General features: G+C 39.9%; 1 protein-coding gene and 1 non-coding gene across 2 annotated transcripts in view; both read right to left on the minus strand.

The window, feature by feature from the left end:
* Window positions 1-1755: 1755 nt before the first annotated feature.
* On the minus strand, window positions 1756-1840 carry TRNAQ-UUG (transfer RNA glutamine (anticodon UUG)). The gene has a single exon. It is a non-coding gene; the product is annotated as a tRNA-Gln (tRNA).
* Window positions 1841-15499: 13659 nt separating this feature from the next.
* LOC109278878 (zinc finger protein 474) overlaps window positions 15500-21450 on the minus strand; it is a 125733-nt gene continuing 119782 nt past the window's right edge. Inside the window, exon 8 of the mRNA XM_019469562.2 lies at window positions 15500-15622. The gene's annotated coding sequence lies outside the window, so the exon portion shown is untranslated. The remainder of the gene's footprint in view (window positions 15623-21450) is intronic.

Consider the following 21450-nt stretch of genomic DNA (forward strand, 5'->3'; position numbering starts at 1 on the left):
TATATATATTTTAAAATATATTATTACATAGAAAATAAATATAAATATATGTAATAAATATATATGTGTATGTGTATATATATAACATTTATTTATTTATTTCATTATTTTAAAAATATAATTTACTGTCAAGTTAGCTAACACACAGTGCATACAGTGTGCTCTTGGTTCTGGGGGTAGAGTCCCGTGATTCATCACTTACATACAATACCCAGTGCTCATCCCAACAAGTGCCCGCTTCAATGCCCATCACCCATGTTCCCCTCTCCCCCACCCCCCGTCAACCCTCAGTTTGTTCTCTGTATTTAAGAGTCTCCTCTGGGTTCGCCTCCTTCTCTGTTTGAAACTATTTTTTTCCTCTCCCCTTCCCTGACGGTCCTCCGTTAAGTTTCCCAAGTTCCACGTATGGGTGAAAACATATGACATCTGTCTTTCTCTGACTGACTTATTTCACTCAGCACAATACCCTCCAGTCCCCTCCACATTGTTGCAAAAGGCAGGATTTCATTCTTTCTCATTGCCAAGTAGTATTCCATTGTGTATGTAAACCACATCTTCTTTATCCGTTCGTTAGTTAATGGACATTTGGGCTCTTTCCATAATTTGGCTATTGTAGAAAGCGCTGCTTATAATATAACATTTTAAAAGAAGTACAGTTCAAGAGTAGAAGTCAAAATACTAGTTAATTAGTCTTCAGGAGCTTATGACTGTAACTCACGGTTCCTGCCCTCCTAAAGCTTGCAATCTAACCAAGTGAGTCTGTGTTTTTCGGATTGCTTTAAAGTACCTTTCACTTAAGGTAGCTATTCATATGTTAGTTTGACTTTAAATTGCTTAAGACAGATAGTGTTTTTAAAATTGCGACTTTTAAATTTATATGAGTCTCTGAGGTTTAGCCGGTGTGTCTGCCTTAACCATCAGTCCCAGTGAGCTAAAGTGTGTTGACTTCTCCATAGACTAGAAATCTAAGAAGCTAGATTCTTATTGTTTATATCTGCTGGAGTACAAAAACAATCAGTAGGTAGCTCTACATTACTTTTAAATTTAGCTCCGGACATTAGTTTCTCCTAAGTCTCTGAAGATGCCCTATCTCTGTTTTGCTTTATCTTCCTCCCATGTCTCCCTAAACGTAAATAAACCTTCGTCAGTGTTTTGTCTCCAGGCTTTTCCTCTTCTACTTTTAAGTTCTCTGACATCTCAGTCTGGAATGTCTTTCCCTCCCCCACACCCCTCTCAAAATCTGTTCAACTCCCCTGTGTACCTTAAAACTCAGCTCAGAAGTCACCTCCTCTCAATCCCTCCAGTATGGTTCCCTTGTTACATGCATTGCTTGCGGTCACACCTGCAACAGTGTAGTCTGTTCGATATCTTACACGTGCCTTCCTAACTAGACTTGATGCCTGAGACAGGCCGAAAACTCTGGTGTTCCAAATTCCTAGCACAGGGAAAGTGCATGAAAATAGAGGCCCTTGGATGAATGGACACATACAAAAGCTAGTGATCAGTAGCTATTTAATAACTAGTTGTTAAAAACAGTTTTAACACATCCAGAAAAATACTCAGTATGTTCAGAATATTCTTCCATTTCTGATGTAATAACAAAGTAGTTTAAAAGATGACTTTTTCTTAATTTTTTTTAATGTTTTAATTCATTTTTGAGAGACAGAGAGAGACAGATGATGAGTGGGGGAGGGACAGAGAGAGAGGGAGACACAGAATTTGAAGCAGGCTCCAGGCTCTGAGCTGTCAGCACAGAGCCCGACATGGGGCTCGAACCCACAAACCGCAAGATCACGACCTGAGTCAAAGTCAGACGCTTAACCAACTGAGCCACCCAGGCGCCACTAAAACATATTTTTAATAAAAGTAGTTTAGGGACGCCTGGGTGGCTCAGTCAGTTGAGCATCTGTTTCTTGGTTTCAGCTCAGGTCATGATCTCACAGTTTCATGGGTTCGAGCCCCACACTGGTCTCTGTGCTGCTGACAGTGTGGAGCCTGCTTGGGATGCTCTCTCTCTCCTTCTCTCTCTGGCCCTCCCCCACTCGTGCTGTCTCTGTATTTTTTCAAAATAAATAAATAAAGTTTTTTTAAAAAAAGTAGTTTAAAAGATATTTTTAATAATTCAAGGAGACAAGTCACAGACTGGGAGAAACATTTGCAGAAGACATGCATTAGGAAAGACTTATCCTTTTTTTTTTTTTTTAAGATAAGGCATCTTTTTTTTTAATGTGTATTTATTTTTGAGAGAGAGACAGACAGAATGCAAGTGGGGGAGGGGCAGAGAGAGAGGGAGACACAGAATCTGAAGCAGGCTTTTCAGGTTCTGGGTCTCAAACTCGTGGACCATGAGATCATGACCTGAGCCAAAGTTGGACCCTTAATAGACTGAGCCACCCAGGAGCCCCAAAACTTATCATTAAAAAAAAGTTTATTTATTTTGAGAGAGTCAGAGACAGCACAAGTAGGGGAAGGGCAGAGAGAGAGGGGAAGAGGGAGAATCCCAAGCAGGCTTTGCACTGCCAGTGCAGAGCCCAACATGGATCTCAAAATCACAAAACTGCAAGATCAGACCTGAGTGGAAACCAAAAGTAGGACGCTTAACTGACTGAGCCACCTACTTGTCCCTAGAAAGAACTCTTGAAACTCGAAAATTAAAACATATAACCAATAAAAAATGAGCAAAAGAACTTAACGGACACCTCACCGAAGAAAATATACAGATGGCAGATAGGCATGTGAAAAGCTGTTCAACATCATTTATCATTAGGGAACTGCAAATTAAAATAACAATGAGATACCCCTAGACACCTATTGGAATGATCAAAATCTGGAACAGTGACAACACCGAATATTAATGGGGATGTGGAGCTGTGGCGACTCTCATAAGTTGCTGGTAGGGATGCAGAATGCTGTAGCCATTTTGGAAGGCCATTTGGCAGTTTCTTACAAAACGAAACATACCCTTACCACGTGATCCAGCAATTGCACTCTTTGATATTTACCCAAAGGATTGAAAACTTAGGTCCACACGACACCCTGCACACGGATGCTTATTCACAATCGCTACAACTTGGAAGTAAGTAACCAAGGTGTCCTTCAGTACTTGAACGGATAACCTGTGCTATGACAATGGACAAAGGCCGGGTCACGGAGTAAGTATCATTGAGTGCTGTAAAGAAACAAGCTACCAAGACATAAAAAAACATGGAGGAACCGGGGTGAAAAAAGTCCATCCTGAAAAGTCTACATACCGGATGAGTCCAACAGCATGGCGTTCCAGAAAAGGCAAAAACAAGAGAGACAGTAAAAAAGGTCAGTGGTTGCCAGGGCTAAGTGGGAGAGAGGGATGAATGGACAGAGGCCGGGGGACTTTTAGGGCAGTGAAAGTATTCTGTATAACACATGCCATTCTGTATAACACATGCCATTAATCATTTGTTAAAACACATAGAACTTACAACAATAACAACAACTGTGCACACCAATGTAAACTATGGACTTTGGGTGATAATGATGGATGAGGGTAGGTTCATCAATTGTAATAAAGGTACCACTCTGGGCGGGGGGGTGGGGGGGTGTTGATAGCGGTGGTGGGGAGTATATGGGAACTGTTTGCGCCTTCTGCTCAGTTTTACCGTGAACCTAAAATGTCTCTAAAATAAATTAGAACAAAAATATTTTTTTGCCTTTTCAGAATGTAAGTAATTAACACAAAGAAACCAAACTGTTGTATAACACAGTGTAAGACCGAGCTACTCAAAGTCCGACTGTGGACCAGCTGCAAGGTCAGCACCTGGGAGCTGGTTAGAAACATAGAAGCCCAGATCTGCGCAACCTACTGAATCACAGTGTGTTTTATCTAGTTCCCCAGATCATGTTGGATGCACGGAAGAGGTGAAGCACTGGTGGAGACCAAGGGTGGAACCGGGAGCAAGAAGGTTCTTTTCTTACCTCATCCACCTGCAAACTGTTTAGCAGTGAGCCCTGTATTCAAACTGCAGGTTCCCAGTCTGTAAATCAAGAGGGTTGGCCTGGGTTAGAGGCAATCAGAGTGTGGTTCCTGGAGCAAAAGCATCAATATCACTTGAACTTGTTGCAAACGCAAATACTGCTGAATTGGAACTTCTGGGCCTGAGCCCACCCTTTGTGTTTTAATGAGCCCTCCAGACATTCTGAGCTAAATGTGAGAACCGCTGGATTGTCTCCAACGTCCCCTTCAATGTGAACATCCTAGGAGGATCTGGAAAAATTTAAATGTCATGAGATTTTGTATATATCTAACTCTATCTGTATCTACAGCATCCTTTTCACTTCAGAGAGTACCCTACCTATGTAAAAATATTTCTTTTTTAATTGACTTTTTTAATGTTTATTTATTTTTTGAGAGAGAGAGAGAGACAGAGTGAGTAGGGGAGGGGCAGAGAGAGAGGGACACACAGAATCCCAAGCAGGCTCCAAGCTCTGAGCTGTCAGCATAGAGCCCAATGCGGGGCTCAAACTCACTAACTGTGAGATCATGACCTGAGTCAAAGTCAGATGCTTAACCAACTGAGCCACTCAGGTGCCCCAAAATATTTCTTATATTGCTAAAAATCTCTACTGAATTTTTCAAGTAACCAAAACAGATTCTTTGGACTCTGATACAAAAGAAACAATTGATTTGAAGATACCCTTCAGACAAAGAAATTCTGAGCTTGCTACCCATTAAGAGATGAAGCTTTTAATCTGACATAATAGCTTTTTTTTCCCTTCTGTAATTAGCAAACCACATATTTTTAATGCCATCCTGGCTGGCTAGGGTCATTTTCATTATCATAATTCCCCCTGAATGCTAAGTATGTTCCTTTCATCCAATTAGAAAATCTGGGGAAAATAGCAGACAATGTAAACTTTAATTTGGGTTAATCACAGAAAAGAATGCCAAGATCACATACAAAGCTGTGAATCATGACAGCTACTAGGATTCAGGAAAGAAAAAAAAAAAACAAACCCACTAAGGCAGTAACTTCTTGTCTGGTTCAAGCAGGATGAGAGATTTAGGCTTCATTTGAAATTTTGTCAAGAACAACACAGACAAGCACTATTTTTAACTCCTGCTTTTATCATGGGAAAAGTCACCACGTAAGAAACAAACAGTTCTCATTTTGAAAGGGGAAGAAGGTGGGTGCCTAAGCTAGTAGTTGAGTGTTATCAGACAGTTGTTAATATGACTGGAAAGGGGGGAATCTGCCTCGTGCAGGTGCGGATGCATGGCCCCATGTTTGCCCACCTGCAGAGAGCTCCAAGGGCTCTTCGTTCCTTGAGTCTGACCATGAACTATTTCCTACATACAGTGTAGCAGTAGAGGGCAGATGATACATTTGCACACTTTATATTTAATTCACTTTAACTGTTTCCTTTCTGATAGGCAAGCCCTGATAGCCCATCACAGCAGATCGGCTGCTGGCTTTGACATCTTGTATCCCAGCCATTAGATTACAGTAGCCACAGCACGGTCATGTTTATTCTCCTAACGATGTCCAGTCTCTTGGTCTTTTGAACCTCGATGAGTAGAGCAATCCCACCAACATTCCTGGACAGATTTTCAAAGGAACAGTCTCCATTTACCTGACATAAAATTGGCTTTGTTTTGTCTCTTATTTTGTAGAAAACAACTGACTGGCCTTAAGCATCAATCAAACAGAAGGCTTAAGTGTAGGAGACTCTGAAAAGGGAGGGCCCTTGAAAATGTGGCCTAAATGTGTTGCTGATGGCAATAAATCAGTAGGATTTCGATTTCCTATAAGGTGTTTACTGCTCTAAAACAGTCTCACCTCCCAAAGGGAATGATACATTTGGGTTACAAAGCATCAGTGTGGGCCAAGGGTGAGGTACGTAGTGGGACAAAGGACAGGACACTGGGGACAGCTGCCAAAATAAACCACAGAGAATTTGCTCAGAGAGGCATCCATCCAGAAGGAATCAGGTAGGTCGATGAGAGAGATGAGGGAAATAGAAGGGAAGGGAGGGGAAGACAAAGGTGGAAAGACAGCAAGTAGAGAAGATGGAGGAAGAAATAGAGAAAAAGAGGAAGAAAAGGAGATGGGGAGGAGAACAGGAGTGGAGAACAAAAGAGCAGAGAGACAGGCTGGAAATGTGGATCTGAGGAGGAGCCCCAGATGGAAAGGAGGCAGAGCCGGGCAATCCCTCGAAGGGAGAGGGGTAAGGTGGGCGAGTGTTTACCTAGGGAGGGTCTTCATGGGTGTGGCCCTGGCCATTTTGTCTAATGAGGTCATAATAATTGCCTGGTAGACAGCCTGCAGAAGCTTCTCCCCAGCTTGTGTCTGGCAAATCCATCAGTGGCATGGACGACATGAGCTGCGAGCCAGCTCTCCTGAGATTCGTCGTTTTCTCGGGGGGAAGCAAGTCACAAGGTGAAATTGCTCTACTGCCCTCACTGGAAACCAGAGAGCACAGTCAGAAGGATTCTGCTGCAGAACTGTCACATCCCAATCAGTCTAGGAAAATGCCTCAGCCACGGTATAATTGTTTTCTCCACGATTCTTCCAGGAATCCAGGGTCAATCACTGCAGGATCGCCCGATGCATCCTCGCTTGGGATTTACACACCTCCCCTTTTGTGACATGAAGGTGTCTGTCACAGACTCACTCACAGCTTTATACTCTCTCTATGGTACACGTCTACTATATTTGTCTAATGTTTATTTTTACGACATAGGCCTAGGGGGAAACTTTAGGGAAAAGGTCCAGATATTTTCTCGGTTTTACTTACGGTGCAGTAAAATCACATTTATTTCTGTTCAACCTGACCTGAAAATGTGTCTTACATGTTTATTAATCCATTTGTTATGTTTGGGCTATATACAAGTTTACCAAAGACGATGGGCTTTGTCATTTGCATATTTTACGATACCAGATTTCTTTTGCCAAGTATTTCACACCTGTTTGTCCCAAGATAAAGTCTTTCCTTGGAATGAGCTGAATATTACCACATGTCATAAGGATTCTGTAAATAAAAAGATGTCCTAAGACTTCTGCTCTTTCCTGACTTCTTTACTACATTAATAATATTAACGATTACTTTTTAATAATTGTAATATTCCACTATATTTTAAATTCGTTGTCAGATTTTTCTCCTAAGATACTAGAAAATAAATGACAGTAAATGAAACACCAGTTAAATAAATCTTCAAAAGCCTTTGTCTGATTTTTGTTAGAAGTCACTCCTACCTAAGCAATTTGGAATGTGTTCAGCACAAGTGTGAATCATCGATATGTAATCCTTGGGAGTATGTTGAAAGGCAAGTCTTTGCAGAAGAGAAAGTACCTCAAAATAATCTTATAGCATCTGGTTCACACCTGGAAAAGTAAATTTTATAGTTTGGCACCCTGATAGTTTCAGAACTCTGATGTGAACTGTCTTTGGATTTTACATTTTCTTATTTCAGGCTATTTCTATGACCCAAACCTAACTTGACTGTGGTGAGCCTTTTTGTGCACAATAGATACCTGCAGTCAAAGTTCTAGAGGAGCGTAGATTAATTGCATTGTGCCTTTCTCTCAGATGCTCAGCCAGAGTTGGCTGTGTGTGAATGTGTGAGTCTTTGTGTCATCGTCTGGTTCAGAAGATTGGAATCTTTCCTCTCTTCAGTCTACAAAGTTTTTATTCCAGATTTATATCTAAAATCTCTTAATATAGAGGAGTGACATAACAGGCACTTCCAAAAGCATGTAAAAGTGTCACTGAAGGTGGGCATACTATGAAGCTTTTTTGCGTTGTCATGGTTTCTAAATAGGATTCTAGTTCATTCTGTCATATTATCAACGACAGTACATAGGAAGGCATTCAGCAGGCTTTTTGCTTTTACTTTGCATCCCCCCCTTTTGGCTCATCGGTTTTTAAATTTCATGCATGTAATAATTTTGTTAAAAGGTGACGTGTCAATGAAATGGTTCATTTTTTTCCCCAGATGATGTCAAACAAACATATGCGTCTACTTGGCATATTACTTTCGTTAACGGAGAGACTCATCTTCAACTCTCCTCTCTAAACTCCTTACTTGTGGGCGCCTGGGTGGCTCAGTCGGTTGAGTGTCTGACTCTTGATTTCAGCTCTGGTCATGATCCTGGGGTTGTAGGACTGAGCTCTATGTTGGGCTCTGAGCTGAGAGTGGATTCTCTCTCTCCCTCCTCCCCTCTCCCCTGTTCTCTTTCTCTCTCTCTCTCTCTCTCTCTCTCTTTCTCTCAAATTACAAAATAATAATAAAAATAAGCTCCCTACTTATGTACTTCCTGTTCCCTGACATGGCTTTGCTCATGTGAACTCACGAACATGTCTATGCATGTGTGTTGTCCACACACACATAACTTACTATTTTGTGACTTAATGTTAGATGCTTCCTTCCTTTGTGGTCGTTTTTTTCTTGATATTTTTGGCTCTGACTCTACCCCTTGATGTCTGAGATGAGGATCCGGAAAGTTGTGAAGGAGGCCAAGACTGGGTTCAGTATTCTTTCCGTCTTGGTCATTTCTGCCATCCCTCCCTCCTCTCACTCAGCGCCCTGATGCCATACCCCAGGATTTTCTCTGCTCAGCTACATCCTCCCCCTGCATGGACACCCCCTAGGCAGATTCTCCTATCTCTGAATCTTCTCCTGTCCTGCAGTCCATCAAAGCACATCCATTTTGTGTCAGGGGGACTTAGCTATTTGAGAGACAACAAGAGCAGTAGTGAATTAAGGAGAAAACTACTCTCTGTCCGTGTGAGAGAGCCAGTGTGCTCACCTTCGCAGAGGGCACTTGGTTTTCCCAGCCATGAGCCTCTTTCTTATCCTCCGGGCCTCCCTGCCGTGTCGCCTCCTCAGTTCCATTATTATTTATTTCCTTCACAGCACTTACCGTTTGGATTCCCAGTATTTAATGTTCACCAAACAGTACCTAAATCGTAACTACACATTTTGATAGATGTCTACACAGTGACCTCCTTAGGTCCAGAAGTAGAACACTTCCAGCCTCCCAGAGACCCACTTCATGGGCCTCTGTCAGTCGTTCTTCACCTTCCGCCCCAAAGGGAGCCACGGTCCTGATGAAGCTAATTTCATTAGTTTGTATGTTTTTTAACAGTTACTTATTTTTGAGAGAAAGAGTGTGAGTGGGGGAGGGGCAGAGAGAGAGCTGGAGACACAGAATCCGAAGGAGGCTCCAGACTTCACCGAGCTGCCAGCACAGAACCTGACCTGGGGCTCGAACCCACAAACCGTGAGATCATGACCTGATCCAAAGTCAGACGCTTAACCGACTGAGCCACCCAGGTGCCCCAGTTTGTATGTTTTTAAAATTTTTGAAGTTAAGAAGTGCTTTCTGGTGTGCCTTCTTTATGCAATACAATCTTTATGAGATCCATCCATGCCATTGCATAGTTGTGGTTCTTTCCTTTTCACAGCCGAGCATGGTTTCATTGTATAAGTATACCGCAACATATATATCCCTATTACTACTGATGGACAATGGGGGATGATTACAAATAAGAATAATAGGAACGTTTTGGTCTGTTGTTTTGACATATGTATTTTATGCATTTCTGCTGGGTATATGCCTCAAAGTTAAATTACAAGGTCTTTGAATACGAAAACTTCTGATATCCTATCAACTGTAAATAAGTATTACAAAGTGCTTGTCCCAATGTACATTCAAACCACTAAAATACAAGAGGTCCACATCCATGCCAACACTTGGTATTTATTTTTAATTTTTTTTAATGTTTATGTATTTTTGAGAGAGACAGAGACAGAATGTAAGTGGGGTAGGGGCAGAGACAGAGGGAGACATCGAATCTGAAGCAGGCTCCAGGCTCTGAGCTGTCAGCACAGAGCCTGATGCGGGGCTCGAACTCACCAGCTGTGGATCGTGACCTGAGCCGAAGTCGGACACTCAACCGACTGAGCCACCCAAGTGGCCCAAAGTATTTCAAGAGTTTAACCACTTTGATAAATGTGTTGTTACATCTCATTGGGGTTTTGACTTGAATTTCCCTGATGACTAATAACGTTCCGTTCACGTTTGTTGGTTATGCGGATGTTATCTTTCATGAGATGCCCGTCCACATTTCTTGCCCATATTTCTATTGTGTAATCGGGATTTCTGGGAGTTCTTTATATAATCTGGATGTGAATCCTTGAAGGATATGTTGAAAATGTCTTCTGGCACATTCTGGCTTAAGTTTTCACTCTCTTAATGTTGTCTTTTGATCAACAGAAGTTTTTAAATTTGATGTCCAATTTGTAAATCTTTTTCTTTACGTTAGTGCTTTTATGTTCTGTTTTACAAATATCTTTCAGCCCTCAAGTTCAGAAAATATGTTCCCATGCTATCTTCTGGAAGCACTGATGTTTTACCTTTCACTTTTAGAACTACAGCCCATCTGGAATTGATTGGGTACAACGTGAGTCAAGAATTAAATTTCATTGATTTTCATATATGGATCTCCAATGGGTCCATCATTGTTTATTGAAAAGACTACCCTTTTCCCATTCTGGGCAGGACAATTTTTGTCATAAATCAAATGTCCTTTGGGGTGTAGGCCTATTTCTGAAATCTCTACAGTGTTCCTTTGATTTGTTCTCCCTTTTCTGAATATTGTTTTAATAATGGTAGATTTCTGATATGTCATAATGTCCACTAGTGTAAATCTTCCAACTTTGATCCATAGGATCGTCATGGCTATTGTGGCCTTTGGCATTCCCATATACACTTTCGACTCAGCCCTTTTTTATTTACACACACACACACACACACACACACACACACATTTTTGAGAATGCAATACCTGACAACATGATAAATAAAAAACACCTTTCATGAACGCATTTAAAAAAATCTAAAATAAGATTTAGCACACGGGTGTATTTACCAAATGGCTACTTAAATATATGGCCTCTGATTGTTACTCATACACTTGGTTAAGCCATCTAATGCTTCTGTGCCTCTTTTCTGTAGTTGTCACTCACTGTGAGGTCCATACAAAATAATGTAGGTAGAGAGGTCCTCAGAGTGGCACCCACAGGGGCACCTGTCGGTTAAGAGTCCAACTTTGGCTCGGGTCATGATCTTGTGGTTGGTGAGTTCAAGCCCTGCGTTGGGCTCTGTGCTAACAGCTGGGGGCCTGGAGCCTGCTTCGGATTCTGGGTCTCCCTCTCTCTCTGCCCCTCCCCCACTCGGGCTCTACCCCAACACACATCAAACAAAATTAAAAAATAAAATAGTGGCACCAAGGAGCCACGAGCAGTTGGGCACTACTACCACTCCTCTACACAACACTCCTCCATTTGGTCTCCTACTCATGGAGCAGGTGTCTATTTCTCTTGCTACATTACAGGCTCGGAGGTGGGACCATCCTGGCCCTGGGCAAGAGCCCGTGCCTCGGGTTCTATGCTTTCCTGAGCCCCATCTATCACAAACATCAGAAAGCTAAGTTTGTTTTAAGAACCCGTGTGTGCTTAGTCATATGAGATTCAGCCCCAGAGACTGACACGATGTAGCCTGCCACTCGAAACACAGCTCTTATGCCAAAAGGGTTCAGGTCTGGGAGCATCTCGGCCATGTTTCTTGTCTTATGTCCCGAAAACAAAGGGGATGGCACTTACCTGAATGCTGAAAAGGTTTCCGCCTATGCCCCTGCCTGTGTCAGAAGCTAACGTTCCTCTGAAGTAAGGGGAAGGTTTGATGAGCACAACTGTGCTGAGGAAGGAGACAACTGTCAAACTCTCTCTTTCACATAAGATGAACACAGTAGGTTCTTGCCTAACAGTCATTTCTTTGTTGGGCCAAGAGTCTTTCTTCTTGCTCCTCTTTGTGTTCTGATTTGTGCTTCTGCGGGTATGATAGTCACAAGAGTTACCCATGGCAGCTGAAATATTAAACAATTCATGGATGCAGGTCTAGACATAACATACATGGAGCATGTTACCAATTCTTTACATTGGTAATGAAAGAGATACTCAGTGCTCTGAATGCTAATAGTTATTATCTATTTTAATTTATTTTATTTTTTTTTTTTAGAGAGAGAAAGAGCGAGCGTGCAAAAAGGATAGGGGCAGAGGAAGAGAGAGAGAATCTTAAGTTGAACGTGGAGTCCAACGTGGGGCTCAATCCCACACCCCTGGGATGATAACTTGAACCAAAGTTAAGAGTCAGATGCTCAACCAACTGAGACACCTAAGCACCCGCAAGTAGTTTTAGTTTTATTAAAATATTTAGTGACATTTCCTTGTTTTCAAAATTTATTTTCAGCTTTACTTAAGTAATTTTGATTTTATAAGTTAATTTATATGAATCGCTCTTCAATTTTCCAAAAAATGGAAAAAGAGGGAACACTCATTTTTTGAGTATTGATCACCCTGATCCCAAAGTCAGACAAGATACCTCAAGAAAATAAAACAGTAGGCCAGTACCCCTAATGAACACAGATGCAAAAGTCTTCAATAAAATAGTAACAAATTGAATTCAACAGCACATTAAAAGGACCCTACACCATGACCAAGTGGGATCTATCATTGGGATGTGAGGTTGGTTCAACATATGCAACTCAATCAATATGATATGCTACGTTAACAAAATGAAAGATAAAAACCACATGACTATTTAATAGATGCAGAAAAATCATTTGAGAAAAATTCAACATCTATTCATGATAAAAATCCTACCAAACGGGTAGAGAAGGAATTTACTCATCACAATGAGAGCCATATATAAAAAGCCCACAGCTAACACCATAAACAATAGGGAAAAACTTAAAACTTTTCCTCTAAGACGTTCCTCTAAGGCGTTCCTCTAAGGCGTTCAAGGTAAGAATGCCTGCTTTTCCCACTTCTATTCAAGACAGTACTGGAAGTCCTAGTCAAAGCAATTAGGCAAGAAAAAGAAATATAATGCATCTAAATTGGAAAGGAAGAAGTAAAATAATCTGTTTGCAGATGACATGATTGTATTTGTGGAAAACCCTGAAGATTCAACAAAAGACAGAACTAATACACAAATTCGGTAGAGTTGCAGGATACAAAACCAACATACAAAAGATCTTTTTTAAGTTTTCTTTCTTTAAAAAAAATGGTTTTCAGGTTTATTTATGTTGTGAGAGAGAGAGCCCAAGCAAGGGAGGGGTGGGGAGAGAGAAAGAAAAAGACAGAGAGAGAGAGAGAGAGAGAGAGAGAGAGAGAGAATCCCAAGCAGGCTCCACACTGTCAGCACAGAGCTCGATCTCACTGAGAGATCATGACCTGAGCTGAAATCGAGAGCTGGGCGCTCAACCGACTGAACCACCCATGCACCCTGGTGGCATTTCTATATACTAACAATGAGCTATGCATAAAGGAAATTAATATTCTTCAGCCTTAAGAAGGAAGACACCTGGAGGACGTTATGCTAAGTGAAATATAGGAGACACAAAAAGACAAATACTACCTGTCTCACTTAAATGTGAAACCCAAAGTAGTCAAACTCATAGATGTAGGGAGTAGAATGGCAGTTTCCAGGGGTGGAGAGAGAGAGGGTGAAATGAAGAGATGTTTAAAGGGTCCACAGTTTCAGTTTTGCAAGACGAATGGGTTCTGGAGATATAATGTACAGCATGGTGAGGACGATAGTTAACAATACCTATTATTACTGGTAATCCTGGAAGGCTGGATCTTCATCTGAATATTCTTAACACGCACACACATACACACACAGTGGTAAGTATGGAACGACTATGGCTAAGTTATTCAGCTTGATTGTGATGATCTTTTCAGAACGTGTATATATATCAAAACATGAAGTTGTATGTCTTAAATACACACAATTTTTCTATGTCAACGATTCCTCCAAAAAGTTTAAAATTTTAGCTTAGGGATTTAAAATATTTACACAGATGGTAGGGAGCTTCCATTTACACTCTTGACATGGCCTGGAAACTGAGGTGAGTCTCTTGAAATCAGAGCCCATGATCTTAGCCCTACTCCAAACAGATATGAATATGAAACACAAAACTCTGCACATGATAGGTCTCCTCTCTCCCCCAAAAGGTTTAGTGAACAAATGTATTATTGTGGAATAAAATTACGGGTGGGACTGTCAGGTATTTGAGAGCTGGTCAGCCTTTTGACAACCCTACACTGTATTTTTAGAGATAGTGATATTTAGGCATTATCTGTTCCAGCCCCGAGCAAAGTCATTGCATTCTCAGACACTCTGCCAAGAAATGTACTTCTTCCTTCTTAACCACTTCCTTCCCCAATAGCTCAGGCACTCCTTCAGAACCCATCTCTTGGGGCTATCAGATTAAACCGAACAGGAAAACTGGTAGAAAGGTTAATACGAACGGATCCAAAACTCGGAATGGTTTAAATTCAAGGGCTTAGTTACTAATTTTAGTCCCAGGGTAGGATAGTCAAAAAGTTGACTGGGCCTCTGTTTAACTAATCTTCCTTAATGATGATGTAAAGTAAAATAAATTAGCTTTAAAATGTTCTGGAGACAGACACATTTTTTAAAAAAACTTCTGGGGTTTGTGTGTATGCCCACTCAGACTGGGTATAGACGAACACAGCCGCATAAAGTTGCCAGTCTAGAAAAAAAAAAAAAGAAGACCAATACAATTTGGGGTTTATTACAAAAAGTAAAAAATATGATATAGACCTCCCACTGAGTTGCTCTGCATTAAGTTGACCCGTTTTCCCTTAACTGTTGTGGCATTTGTATGTGCAATTCTTTTCCTGCTTCCTCCCCCATCCCTTCCTATCCTTCACCACCCAAACACTTTTAAAATAAATAAGAATAACACTACGTTTGATTTTTAAATATTTTAATTTGCTTTAATGCTTTAGCCAGAAATCGTTATTTAGGTTCGACATAGGGTTGCCACCCTGGCACGTGGAATGAGACTCCTATTTAGTGCAACTCTGTCGTGCACATAGCTCTCTGTAGGATGTTTTCTTTCCTGGAATAATTGCAAATACTCTGTGTAAGACTTCAACTCTGAGAATCTCTGCTTGGGGGTTGTAATGGGCTTTCTGCTTTCCAGCACAACACCTTCTATTAAGCAAGATGTGCTTTATAAGCCAAGAAGTAAGAGCAGTAATTGCCTCCATGTTTATCAACTCAGACTCGTTCAGTTGTGTCTTCATGGTGCATTTTGCCACGTAAGGCAAAGCCGACAACTTGCAGTTTGTTTCTATTTATCTATTGCTTGCCAAATAATCCTCTGCTCTCAAACTCCCCAACCCCCCACCAACCAGGATAAGAAAAGGAGTTGACGTTATTCTTACTTGATGCCTTTATTTGGTTCTTTCATATTTCTGCGGCTTCTCATCCATAAAATTAAAAATAGAAGAGAAAGTCATCTTTGGCTTTATAATTAAAGCCTCATTTCATTAAATTGGGTTTCACTGGCAAGACTTAAAGGCATAACCTTCCACTTATTATCACCGTCCTTTACAATTCCTGCACTCATTACTTGTGTTGCAGACGATTGTGGTTCGTGCTTTTCTGTTGATGCTTTTAAAATATATGTCCCTTATTGTTCTTTGGAAAGTGGCCATTGTTCACATGGAGGTTCTCCCAGACTTCCAAGTTCATGTTTGCCAGATGCTCTAGAATAAATGATTATTCAAAACATACTTGAATTTTTTGGTTTTCTCCCAAAGCTTAAGTTTTGTACCCCAAGATCAGTGAAAACTTAAAACATAATTTTCTTCCTATGCATTTAAAACTTAGTCACATCCATACGCCAGACTTGTTCTTCTGTCTGTATACAATGCTAGAGACATTAACTCTGTAAGTCCGGTAGGGTCACCAAGGTGCATGAGGCCTGGACAAAGGAGTGTGAGGGGATCTGCAAGCCTCAGGAGGATATTGTGGCCAGCCCTGTTCCTGTCATCAGGTCAGCAAGGCTGAATGCTAAACCTGCATGTTAGGATTTTTGCTGTGTGTACCAATGGCCAACCTCAACCTGCTATCCGTTATCAAACAAGTGTCATGATTTTACATTAAAAAAAAGAAGTTGTTTACTATGTAAGAAGGCTTTAAAGAGGAGATGTTTGGGGTTACCAAAACTGTATGTCTCTGGCCAAAATAAATGTAGGTTGTGGTCATATGGTACTCCATCAACATGATTTTTGTTTCTATAAATTTCTATGTTACTGTATCACTCTGTCTTCTTAGCAAGTGCCAGTAACTGTCACAGAGGCATAGCTAAAGAAGTAAGAATGTGAAAAATACGGAACCAGTGGTCTTCAAGGAGCCAGAGAAGAACATAGGTAGTTGTAGGTGCTGAGTACAGACGATAAAGTCCAGTTAAGCTTCCAAAAGATAACTTAGCTGTATATGCAGTCAAGATAGCAGCAAGGGGGCCCAAGGGAGATAACAGCATGGCCCACCCACCAGGGAGGCCATATTCAAAAAGAGACATAGGAACTCAAGGGCAAGTGAGACGCCTAAACGTAAGTTAAAATTCTCACACAGTTATCATTTTGGAATTTTTTACTGGAGTTGCCAAAAGTAAATTTGGCTCCTGGAGCAAGCTGAAAGAAAGGCATACAAACCAACGGAGGTATGGAAGGGGGTGTTTCTGTTTTACACACACACACACACACACACACACACACACACACACACTCCTTTTGAACAAAGAAGACTCCTGTCCTTGACCTTGATTCCCAGATTCCATCAATCTTAGCAGAGCCAAGAGGGACTGGCAAAGGGCCTGGAGTTGGAGAGGGTATGTGAAATTTAAAAACATAAACATCATTAAAAATCATTAAAAATGTTTGTAATCCAAAGTGAATTCATTTGCCTCTGACAGATTAAATGGCTTGGGCTTTCAGTTGCTATTGGCGTTGAAAACCAGGTCTAGGCTATGTCTGCTGCCCAAGGTCACACGGTTTCACAGTGAGGAAGAGGAGTCACCATTTTGCACAAGGGGGAATCTAAGTTTTAAACGTGGGCGCCTGGGTGGCTCAGTCAGTTCAGCATGACTCCTGATTTCAGTTCAGGTCATGATCCCAGGGTTGTGAGATTGAAGCCTGTGTCAGGCTCTGCACTGAGTATGGACCCTGCTTGAGATTCTCTCTCTCTTTCTCCCTCTGCTCCTCTCCCCCGATAGATTTCTCTCCCTCCCTCCCTCTCTCTCTCTCAAAATAAATAAATAAAGTAAAATGCTTTTTCTTCAAGAGAAGTTCTTTGCACCTTGCTCCTTCTGCTGGTTCAAAGCAATAAAGCAAGTTCTTCAGTTTGTTCTTGTTGGAGCACATTGTTGAAATCTCAAACAATAAGGTATTTTCCTGGGGCACCTGGGTGGCTCAGCTGGTTGAGTGTCTGACTTTGGCTCAGGTCATGATCTCACGGTTCGGGAGTTCGAGCCCCATGTCGGGCTCTGTACTGACATCTCAGAGCCTGGAGCCTGCTTTGGATTCTGTGTCTCCCTCTCTCTCTACCCCTAACCCCTCTCATTCTGTCTCTGTCTCTCTCAAAAACAAATAAACATTAAAAAAATAATAAGGGATTTTCCATAACCCCAGTGTAACTCGAAGTTGAAGTGAGTAATCTTTGGTTCCAGAACAAGAAAAATAGCATTTAAGATGGCGAGAAAGCATTTCTTTTTCCTTATGGAATACATGTAAAAACAGATTTGGGATTTTATATTAGAGACTGGGGGAGAGAGTCGAAGTATTTGCCTTCTTTTAAAATGAGGTAACAGAGAATCAAATTTTGGTGATTTAAAAAAAAATTAACCCTAAATAGAAAATACCAGCATATACAAATAAACCTGGAATAGTTAAAAATATATATTGTAATATATTATTAATTTTAATAAAAACATGCAGAATATAGCTGGCTTGGGTTTTTACTTCACAGATAGGAAAATGTCATCCAAACTTTCCTTTTCAAAGTCTGGCCCATAGTCTTGTTGCATTAACATCCCTTGGGAGCTTGTGAGAAGTGAAGAATCTTGGGTCTCAACCTAGACATACTGGGTCAGAATCTGCAGTTTAGCAGATCCTTCTGTGACTCAGGTGCACACGAAGGTATCCGAGGCACTGATGTAAATTAACGATTCACAAAAGGCAGCATCAACTAGGCTTTGGAAAGCCATCCTTCCCTCCAGCAACCAACCACCCATGAATCTCCAAGCAAAGCAGAAAATTATGCCTGCTATGCAAACATAAATTCAAAATGAGCCCCCGAATGCTGCCTTTAAACATTCTGGGACCACCACCTACTTCTTCACTTTTCTGCTTCTTTCTCTGAAATACTTCCTAGGGTAAAGAGCTTTATGTTTTGTGCAAATTTTTTTTTTTCTTTTTGGCTGTGACCTTGGAAGCTTGGAACACAGCAATGGAAAGGTTAACAGTGGATGCCTGGGTACTCAGTTGTTTACGTGTCCGACTCTTGATTTCAGCTCAGGTCATGATGTCATGGTTGTAGGATCAAATCCCCCATTGGGCTCTAGGCTGGGCTGGAAGCCTGTTTAAGATTCTCTCTCTCCCTCTCTGTGCCTCTCCCCCACTTGCATGCACTCAAGTGTGCTCTCCTTTAAAAAGAAAAAATGGTAACAGAAAGAAATAATAGCAAGAGGTTTATAGGAAACAAAACTAAGCGAGGGAAAGACAAGGCAGAGATGCAAAGAGCAAAAACAGCATGACTTATAGAAATATCTACATATTTTGTTTTACGTTGAGAAAAGACTTCTCTGTCTAAATATAACAATGCTGCATGATAATAGTTTTTCATTGTAGTGCTAATTAAAAATTGGTAAATTCTCAAATAATATACAAAAATAGGCAGAAAAAAAAAATGTCCAAAAACATCATCATGAAGAGACAAACTTTTTTTGCTGTTTTAGTGATTCAACATCCACCTATCCTTTTCCAGGTAATCTTACCACCAATTTTATTCAGGGACACTCCCCCCTCCTCTCCTCCCCCCTGCCTCACCCAATGCTCAAGCTACATGCTATAGGTTTATGATATATGAATATATGGCTATATGAATATACATGTGCATATATGGTAGAACATGAGACACAGCACACTGTTACGATTTGGGTGTGTGCACATGTCCCAACTTAGGTAACCAGGCTCAATGTACCTAGAGCTTTCAATTAGGTAATCAGGAAAAGACTTTCTCTTTCATGTTAGTACTGAAGTGGGAAGGAGTTGCAAAAGCAGTGGCAGCCATTTTGTCACCATGAGGGGAGACACTGTTCTGAAAACAGATCCACCAGAAAGGAAGTAGGGCAGAAACTTGGAAACAGAGAAAAGCTGGCTCTTCCTGACAACCTTGTTTCAAGCCTTGAAAAAGATTTGCCTCAAATCAAACCAGAACGCTGTACTTTTTGGCTGAGCCCAAAAATTCTCCTTCTGCTTAAGTTGGTTTGGCCTGAGTTTCTGTCACTTATATTTAATGGAACTATAAGTGATACATGATTGTAAAAGTTTGTATGTTTCTATGGGTACATCTACAAAGGTGGATTTTATTATACATAATTTCGTACTAAGTTGATTTTCCACCTTGTATTTTTAACCTGATTTTCTCAACCAAAATATATATCATGAACATCTTTCTGGGTAATTATATTCAGATATGTATAATTGTTTTATTGGATATATAATGTTCTATAATTTTTACATTAATTTGTTGAATCAATTTCATACTGTGGGACAGCTATAGATTGTCTAACACATTAAAGAAAAAAAATATATATATATAAATTTAACCTATACAATGATCTCCTTGGGGAAAAAAGTTTAGAAGTAGAGTTTTTAGGCCAAAGGTATCTAATTTAAGACATTATACACCCACTCTACATTCCAGAAATCTATAGAATTACATTCCCACCAATTAGACTTGAACATTTCAGTGTTCCCTATAGTCATATAAACATCTGCTAATTTCATGAGTAAAAAATAATATGTATAATTTCTTTTCCATTTGTCTATTAGTGAGAGTGACTATTTTCCGCATTTACCAGTTTTTATATTTCTCCTTTTGTAAAACACCAGTTTTGTTATTTATTTATTTTTACTACTATTTCTGTTGGAGTGGTTGTTTTATTGATATGCTAGAACTCTTTATATTTCATGTGTATTAACTCTTTCTCATATATTTCCTGGCTTGTATTTTTGGATTTACTTTCAAAGCTTACTTCATGGTACAGAAACTTTAAAGTATAATGCATTCAAACTTACCAAAATATAATTACGGATCCTAAGTTACTTATCTTCCTTAGAAAGATTTTCTTATTCTTATTCCATATTTCTTATTCCATATTTTCTTCTAGTATTTTACGTATTATTCCTTTCTTTCCTTATCTTTTTTTACTTTATGTATACATTCAAAACTTTGATTCATCTAGAACTTAGGAATACAGCAGTTTTTCATTAGGAATACAGCAGTTATTCCTCCCAAATTAGCCAGTAATTCCAGTGTTACTTGTTGGAAATTCTATTCATCTTCTCACCAACGTGAAATGCCATTCTTACCAAATACTTTACCATCACATATCCTTCGGTCTATTTCTGGCTACTTTATTATGTTTCAGTTCAGTCTCCTTCTGTGTCTCTGGTATCACTTCTTTTTTAGATATTGTGTTTTTTAAAGTTTATTTATTTTGAGAGAAAGAGAGGCAGAGAGAGAATCCGAAGGAGTTTCTTCCCCGTCAGCACAGAGGCTGACTCTGGGCTAGATCTCACTAATCATGAGATCATGACCAGAGCCAAAGCCAAGAGCTGGATGCTTAACTGGCTAAGCCACCCAGGTGCCCCTCTGTTTTAGGTATTTTAATTTATTGATGTTAATACATTAATAAGTAGGATATACATTCTTATAGTTCTTTTCTTAATCCTTCAAAATTTTCTGAGCCTTATCTATTTTTTAAAATTAAGTTTAAAAAAGTGACAAGTTCCTAAAAAAACATTTCTTCAATATTGAACAAAAAATACATGGATATCATAGATTATTTGGAAGAAAGTGAATCCATGAATACCCTTAAAATATTTTTTCTTAAACAAAAACATGGCCTGTATTTTTATTTATTAAAGTATATTTAATACCCTTTGGTAGAACGGTTCACTTTTCTTTTACATGCTTGTAGAATATTTCGTAATCAGTTCATTCATGCCCATTTTATTTTCTTTTGGTGCTTTTATGACTTTTTGAAGACCACTTTCCTCATAGTATCTTTTCTTTTGCCAAATTTGGATCATTACCATGATAAGAATATTTTATTTGTAATTTGGGGGAACTCAAAGATTTATTTTTAACTAGTAAATTAATTAAAATAATGAAAATTAAATAATTTAATAAAATTTTCATTAAGTCAGGAATGGGTCCTCAATTTAATCAGATACCTTTTAGCATCTTCAATGACCTGCCTTATTGCAAGAAATCAACTGTATAGCTTCTTGGAGTTAAGCCTAGT

This window comes from Panthera pardus, unplaced genomic scaffold (assembly GCF_024362965.1).
Source record: "Panthera pardus isolate Hobbes unplaced genomic scaffold, ASM2436296v1 HiC_scaffold_2, whole genome shotgun sequence".
NCBI lineage: Eukaryota > Metazoa > Chordata > Mammalia > Carnivora > Felidae > Panthera > Panthera pardus.